Source organism: Macaca nemestrina, chromosome 1 (genome assembly GCF_043159975.1).
Source record: "Macaca nemestrina isolate mMacNem1 chromosome 1, mMacNem.hap1, whole genome shotgun sequence".
NCBI lineage: Eukaryota > Metazoa > Chordata > Mammalia > Primates > Cercopithecidae > Macaca > Macaca nemestrina.
In genome coordinates this window covers 226226325-226232324 of record NC_092125.1, presented here as the reverse complement: position 1 = coordinate 226232324, position 6000 = coordinate 226226325, and positions in this window count along the sequence as shown.

Here is a 6000-nt window from a genome sequence, read left to right as displayed (position 1 = left end):
TTGCACCACTTCTCTGATTTCTTTCCTTTATTTTTTTTTTTTCTTTTTCTTTCTTTATCTCTCTCTCTTTTTTTTTTTTTTTTTTTTTTTTTAAGATGAGGTCTTGCTCTGTCTCCCAGGCGGGACTGCAGTGGCATGATCATAGCTCACTGCAGCCTCAACCTCCCAGGCTCAAGTGATCCTCCCACCTCATCCTCCCAAGTAGCAGGCCCGCACCACCCCATCCAGCTAGTTTTTGTATTTTCTGTAGAGACAGGTCGCACCATGTTGCCCAGGCTGGTCTCAAACTCCTGGGCTCAAGTGATCCACCCTCCTCGGCCTCCCAAAGTGCTGGAATTACAAGCATGAGCCATGGTGCCCAACCTCTTTGATTTCTTAGCACAAGGGCTGTGGTGAATAAAACAGAACTGTGCCACACCCCCACGTGGCCAGCGCACTAAGGTCAAATCACATATCACATGTGAGCCACTGCCTGCCCCCTCACCGGTCCCGCCTTGAGACTCTGCATTGCTAATGAATTCCCATGTGATTCTAGGGCTAGAGACCCATGGACTCCACCTTGAATAAACAGAATAACATTTTTGCAATAAAAAATATGACTGGGCACAATGGTTCATGCCTGTAATCCCAGCACTTTGGGAGGCTGAGGTGGGCAGATCACGAGGTCAGGAGATCAAAACTAGCCTGGCAACATGGTGAAACCCCGTCTCTACCAAAAACACAAAAATTAGCCGGGTGCGGTGGCACAAGCCCAGGAGTTCAAGTCTGCAATGAGCTCTGATCACACCACTGCATTCCAGCCTGGGCAACAGAGCAAGACCCTGGCTCAAACAAAACCAAACCTGGAAGTTGTTTATAATCTTTTATTTATTTTTTTGCCTCTATTTTTTTTATATCATTGTAATTGTCCAGATGTTTAACTTATATCTTCTTCATCGGCTTTGTGCATAAGGAGAGCACACCACTCAGTTTATCAGTTAAAATTAGGCCTAGGCCTGGCACAGTGGCTCACGTCTGCGATCCCAGCACTTTGGAAGGCTGAAGTGGGTGGATCACTTGAGACCAGGAGTTTGAGACTAGCTTGGCCAACACGGGGAAACCCTTTCTCTACTAAAAATACAAAAATTAGCTGGGCATGGTAGTGGGCGGCTGTAATCCCAGCTACTTGGGAGGCTGAGGCAGGAGAATCCCTTGAACCTGGGAGGCAGAAGTTTCAGTGAGCTGAAATCGAACCACTTCACTCCAGCCTGGGTGATAAGAGCAAGACTCCATCTAAAAAAAAAAAAAAGAAAAGAAAAATTAGGCCTAAACTGAAAATGTCTGCAGTGATCTTTTTTTCCCCCTCTTAATCCTATTCCCTTTAACTCTTAGGGAACAGAGTGATTCAAAGCTGGTGTGCTCAGTGCAGGAGAAAATCCTCAGGACTGAGAATCTCAGTAAAAGGAAGATGAGGAGTGCAGACTTGTTTTAAAATCAGTAAATTGTCAATTATTAATTGACAGATAACTACCATCTGACGTGATGGAAACTGAAAAATCCTCCTTCATAATAAGAGCTAAACAAGAGCTTGAATTGCCCAATCTCAATTTCTTACTCAAAAATCGCCAAGTTTCATTCAGGAATTTCATTTTGTAACTGAAATAAAAGAGTTGGATATGCTTCACAGGATCTGTGTATATTGAAAAAGCAGCTTTATGAATTATTTATAAAATTCTATTTGAGTGATTTTCACTTCCAAATTACATGAGGTTTCTGTTTCTACATTTTCTTAGTCCTGGCATATTTGAGGATATGCATCAAGTCATTATGGTACAAAGGATGGGTTCTCTCCATTTTCCAAGCCAGTGCTGGATATGCTAAACCCTAGATGCAACATACATTTTTATATCAGTACTTGAGATAAATGACAGTCTGTGTTTCTGTCATCAGACAAGATAACAGAAGTGGAGGGAGCAAATGCCACATTTTCCTTTCAAATGAAAATGCTCCTGAAAATGCTTCCCAAGGAAAATATTATCAGTGTAGAGTAGAATTGTTTTCTAGGTGTTATTTGAACTTTAATGTCTTAGTTAAGCTCAAAAACTGTGTTTTCATTTTTTTCTGTAATAGATACTTGAGTTCTCAAAAATGGTATTGCAGATAAGTGGGGAAGGGATGTTTATCCATGTAAAAAAAAAAAGAAAGAGTGTCCCTACCTCACACCAAACATAAAAATCAGTTCTAGATGGATTAATTAAGACACAGGTTAAAACTTCATCAAATTAAACCTAATCCCAGATGGCTTTACAGATTATTTCTATCAAACATTCATGGAACTGAACATTAATCTTATAATATTATAGTATATATTATAGCCTTTGAATACAATTTTAATATGTGCATGTGTATGCGTGTGTTGTTCTTAGTGGAAAATGTTCCTGAGGAAGCCTTTAAGAGTTTTAAAATGTTATTCCATATTGGTTTAGAAAAATAAATTATTCTATTACATAAAAATTTTTATGGCCGGGCATGGTGGCTCAAGCCTGTAATCCCAGCACTTTGGGAGGCCGAGACAGGCGGATCATGAGGTCAGGAGATCAAGACCATCCTGGCTAACACGGTGAAACCCCGTCTCTACTAAAAAATACAAAAAACTAGCCGGGTGAGGCGGCGGGCGCCTGTAGTCCCAGCTACTCAGGAGGCTGAGGCAGGAGAATGGCATAAACCCGGGGGGCGGAGCTTGCAGTGAGCTGAGATCCGGCCCCTGCACTCCAGCCCGGGCGACAGAGCCAGACTCCGTCTCAAAAAAAAAAAAAAAAAAAAAATTTTATTATATAGTCACTGAAATATCTGATAAGATTTTCTGTGCCAGATGCTAGACTTTTTTATAATTTTTCTTAGAGAATTAGGTTAATCAGAACCTGTATATTGAAAAAGAAGCTTTTTTTTTTTTTTAAGACGGAGTCTTGCTGTGTCGCCCAGGCTGGAGTGTAGTGGTGTGATCTCAGCTCCCTGCAACCTCCACCTCCCAGGTTCAAGTGATTCTCCTGCCTCAGCCTCCCAGGTAGCTGGAACTACAGATGAGTGGCTAATTTTTGTATTCTTTTAGTAGAGATGGGGTTTCACCATGTTGACCAGGCTGGGCCTGAACTTCTGACCTCAGGGGATCCACCCATCTTGGCCTCCCAAAGTGCTGGGATTACAGGCATGAGCCACTGTGCCTGGTCAAAAAAAAAAACTATAAATTATGTATAAAATTATATTTGAGTAATTTTCACTTCCAAATTACATGAGATTTCTGTTTCTACATTTTCTTTGTCTTGGCATATTTGATGATGTGCATTAAGCCATTATATAGCTTCTAAGAATCTGTTACTTTTTACTATGTAAATAATGAGTTCTTGGGGATATTCCTGTTTGAAAATCATTGTACATGTAATAAATCTGTTTGTGGGATCTCCATTCCCATTCCATTGGTCACCTTCTTTTTCCTTCTGCCGATACCATGCTTTGTAAATTACTACATCTTTTAATGCTTGTTTATCTGGTAGGGAAAGTCCCTCTATCCTATTCTTGTTTAGGAACGACTTGGCTATTCTTCACCCTTTGCTTGTTTATATAAATTTTAAAGATTTTAGAGTCACATTGTCAAGTTCCTTGGAAATCCCTGTTGAGACATTTATTGAAACTGTACTGACTCTATACGTCAATTTGGAGAGAAAGATATCTTTACAATATGGAGACTTTCTATCCATGAACATATTATGTCTCTCCATTATTTAGGTCTTCTTTAATGTCTTTCATTAATGTTTCATAATATTTTTTGAGACAGAGTTTCACTCAGTCTGTTGCCCAGGCTGGAGTGCAATGGCGCCATCTTGGCTCACCACAACCTCCACCTCCCAGGTTCAAGTAATTCTCCTGCCTCAATCTCCCGAGTAGCTGGGATTACAGGCACCTGCCACCACGCCCGGCTAATTTTTGTATTTTTAGTAGAGACGGGGTTTCACCATGTTTGGCCAGGCTGGTCTCAAACTCCTGACCTCAAGTGATGCACCCGCCTCGGTCTCCCAAAGTGCTGGGATTACAGGCATGAACCACCACGCCTGATCATGTTTCATGATCTGTATATATGTCATATCCTTCTTTTGGTAAAGCATTCCTAGGAACCTTCTGGTTTTGTTGCATTGTTGCAACTATGCATTGTTGCTGATAGGTTACAAGTCAACTGATTTATGTACATGAATATTATGGCCAAACATCTTGATGAACTTCTCTTGTTATTTCTAGTATTCTATAGATTTGGGGTTGTCCATGTATACAACCATGCCGTCTGCAAATAAGAATGGTTTTGTTTCTTCCTTTGGGATCTTCAAAATTTAAATTCTTTTTTATTGTCCTAAGTTACTGTCTAGAACCCCCGATACATGTAAAATATAAGTGGCAGTTGTTTTGTCCCATCAAACCTGTGGCAGGAGGTACCCCCAAAAGTGGAGGCAGGGGAATTCCCAAAAAGGAGTACCCCAAGGTGTCCTGAGATCAGGCCAGTTAAATTTACAAAGAAAATAAGCACTAAACGCCAGCCTGGAAAAAAGCGTTTATTAGGGGAACTTACATACCGAGAACTGCAGAGTACCCTCAAGATGGACAGAGAGAGAAGGGGTGCTCTGACTACGCATCTCACAGCAAGGGGGCTCAGAATATAGAGTCATATGAAGGTTTGGTCCAGAGCTAGGGACAGTTTTTTTCTAGTAAACCTAGGTACTTTCATCAGTGTCTGGGAATGTTCAAGGCCCTGATTTGGGTTCAATTGGACAAAACCTATACAGTTGGCTGGGTTACTGTATTAGTCCATTCTCACACTGCTATAAAGAAATGCCTGCCGGGCACGGTGGCTCACGCCTGTAATCCCAGCACTTTGGGAGGCCGAGGCGGGCGGATCACGAGGTCAGGAGATCGAGACCATCCTGGCTAACACAGTGAAACCCCGTCTCTACTAAAAATGCAAAAAAAATTAGCCGGGCGAGGCGGCGGGCGCCTGTAGTCGCAGCTACTCGGGAGGCTGAGGCAGGAGAATGGCGTGAACCCGGGAGGCGGAGCTTGCAGTGAGCCGAGATCGCGCCATTGCACTCCAGCCTGGGCGACTAAGCGAGACTCCGTCTCAAAAAAAAAAAAAAAAAAAAAAAAAAAAAAAAAAAGAAATGCCTGAGACCGGGTAATTTATAAAGAAAAGAGGTTGAATTGGCTCGAGGCTCCACAGGCTGTACAGGAAGCGTGGCTGGGGAGGCCTTGGGAAACTTACAATCATGGCAGAAGGTAACAGGGAAACAGGCACACCTTACGTGGCCGGAACAAAAGGAAGAGAGAGAGGAGGGAGGTGCCACACACTTTTCAACAACCAGATCTCATGAGACCTTATTCATTATCATAAGAACAGCATCGCCCCATGACCAATCACCTCCCACCAGGCCTCACCTCCAACATTGGGGATTACAATTAGACATGAGATTTGCTGAAGACACAAATACGGTCTGATTCAAACCATATCAGAGAGCAGTCAAGGCAATCTGATTTTCAGAAAGGACACGGAAAGAAAACAGAGAGGCCGGAGGGATCCCACAGTGATCGTGACCATCTTTATCCTGTTTCAGCTCATAAGTAAAACACTTTCAACATTTTCTCATTAAGAGTAATGTTGACTTTGAGTCGATGTAGTTAGGTGTTTAAAAAAAATAAAATAATAATGTTTACTAATTTTTTCTTTAGATATCCTTTATCAGTTTGTAGCAGGACGAGCTGCAGACAAAACCCCTCAGACACCGAGTTGTAGAAGGAAGGGCTTGATTCAGCCGGGAGCATCGGCAAACTACCGTCTCAAAATCTGAGCTCCCCGGGTGCACAATTTCTGTCCCTTTTAAGGGCTCACAACACTAAAGATTTCACATGAAAGGGTCATGATTCATTGAGCAATCTAAGGGGTACGTGACAGGGCCTTCCTGCACCGGTAGTCAGAGTGAAACA